Raw genomic sequence first — 2,500 nt, 5'->3', positions numbered from 1 at the left:
ATAATAATAGTACTATATGCTGGAAGAAGACTTTCATTAATGCAGGTTTTATTGAAAATAATGGCTTCAGCCGCGTTTATTTTGTATAGAAGTTTCACTATTCTTCTGATTGCTGACTTTTCTTCTGTACTCAAATTGGCTATTAAAACGCCAAATGAATCCCCCATTTGGCGTTTTGATAGCCAACTTGAGTGCAGAAGAAAAATAAGTTATAAGAAGAATAGAGAAATTTCTATACAAAGTAAACGCGGCTGAAATAACCATTATTTTCAATAATAGAAAAAATAATAATAATTATTATTATAACCCCAATCTCGCAGGGGAATTTAAACAGCCTCGAAGTACTAGGAAGTTCAGCTGGATTGTTATTATAACATCAATAATAATAATAATAATAATAATAATAATAATAATAATAATAATAACCCCAATCTCACAGGGCGATTTAAACAACTTCAAAACACTGCAGTTCAACTGAATTGTCTATTATAACCTCCCCAATAACAATAATAGCAATAATAAAATTAGAAAGTACTATAATCACATTCTCATAGGGTGATTTAAACAACTTCAAAACACTGTGAAGTTCAACCGGTCTGTTTATCATAACCTCACCATCGCCCAGCTGCTCCAGTTCGTCTGACCAGGGTATATAATCCTTAGCCAGGGCAGGCCTAATTTTGGGAGTGTGTGGGGTGGGGGAGGGGGTGGAGGGGGCCGGTGTTGTGGGTCTTTGTGGGCCATTTAAAACTCGGGGTCATACCGCTTGGGTTATATGGAAGCAAAACGAAATCAGATCACGGAGGGAGTTGTTTGTGTCACTGGAGGAAAGAAGAAGAAGAAGAAGAAAGAGAGAGAGAATCTGTTGGCCTGTTACTGGGTAAACACGTTAAAAATGGGGTTGGCAATATATCAGGTTATCCTAGAGTTGCGAGGCATTCCTATGTATAAAAGAGAGAGAGAGAGAGAGAGAGAGAGAGAGCTTTTTAGACCATTTGTTTAACAGCTAAGTCTTAATAAATCTCTATTGATTCTAAATCGAGGAATGTTGGCCTTGAAATGATAGGTGACCACCTGACCAAACAGAGATCTGAATCAGATCAATAAGAAATTCGGCACCTAATTGATTATCCTCACTCGCGCCATGCTTCCACTCCACGATTTATTGCGCACGACTATACCCTTGAGGATTCAGAGTACTTTTGCATAAATATAAATGAAGACATTAATGACTCATATCTCGGGAGTTTGTGTTGGTTATTAGAGTATATTCGTTTCATCCTCATCAGCGGTCCTGACTGTGATTTAGACGGAACACTGAGATATGTTTTATTTTGATACTTAAATAGCTGCGATCCCGCTGGTTTCCTGAGTCTTATTAGTTAATGTTTAGAGTATCAGACATATTGTCTTGCAATCATTTTTACTGTAAGATGGTTGGCCATGTCGTTAGGTTAAGAGAAGCTGGAATTTCTTCTTAAAGCATCATAATCCTTGCTTACTTCCTAAACTGTCGTTCGTGTAAGTATTTATTTGTTTCTAATTTATCGTTTTATGAATTGAATTTAGTTTTATTCATCTCCTCTTTTCTCTTTAAACCGAAAAGTGGAAAGGTTCCTCTGTGATAGAGTGCTATTAAAACCAAAACATTTATGACTTTGTAAAGGTTCACAAATTTACGACTTTCTAATGAGATGTAACCAAAACGTTTGTAGGTCTATGAATCTGAAGATATGTGGTAATTTCTCAAATTCACGTTTTAATCATAACAAAGAATTCCAAGATCATTTCAATTTATTCTACCCATAAGTCAACGAGAAACAATACAAATTTAACTCAGAAATCCTAGCTACGTTCTTACGACCTTCAAGATTCGAGTAATCCCATTTTCTATGCTTCGGATATGGCTCGATTAGTCTACGTTTAAGGGACGATTCGTGACCACGATCTTTCTAACGGGATTTAAAGATTTATACGGTACCGGCGTTTTAGGAGAAATTAACGATCGGTTTTTGGCTGCGCGGATTTTGGAACTTTGTCGAGGAATAGTTGCGAAAACCTATTTAGGGGGATCGGTTTCATCTGCCTACAACAAAGAGGCTACTGAATGGAAAGCTTTGACGGTTTTAAGTCAGGGTTTTGCCATCATTTTCTGGCCTATTTGATAAGGAATTATAGCAAGGGTCTTTGGAAAAGTGAGTTGGGGATTTTTGGTGGTACGTACAGTAGCTTTACCGAAGAAGTAATGCGCAGGTTATAATTATTCTTTCTTATATATATAGGGGAATGGGAATGTAAGTGAAAAGGCAATAAAAGTCACGCAGAGGAAGACAGTAGACTATAAATATGAGAGATCTTTGTGATTAAATACAGGAGAAATATCATATGTTGGTAAGAAAGGGTGACTATGGAGACACGTGTCAGTCAAGACGTACCTTGAAGTAACGAAGGCTTTACTCTAAAGTTGGGAGAGAGAGAGATAAAGCAGGTTATGTATGCA

The sequence above is a fragment of the Macrobrachium nipponense genome, chromosome 35 (genome assembly GCF_015104395.2).
Source record: "Macrobrachium nipponense isolate FS-2020 chromosome 35, ASM1510439v2, whole genome shotgun sequence".
In the NCBI taxonomy this organism is placed as follows: Eukaryota; Metazoa; Arthropoda; class Malacostraca; order Decapoda; family Palaemonidae; genus Macrobrachium; species Macrobrachium nipponense.
Note: the sequence above shows the minus strand (reverse complement) of the source record.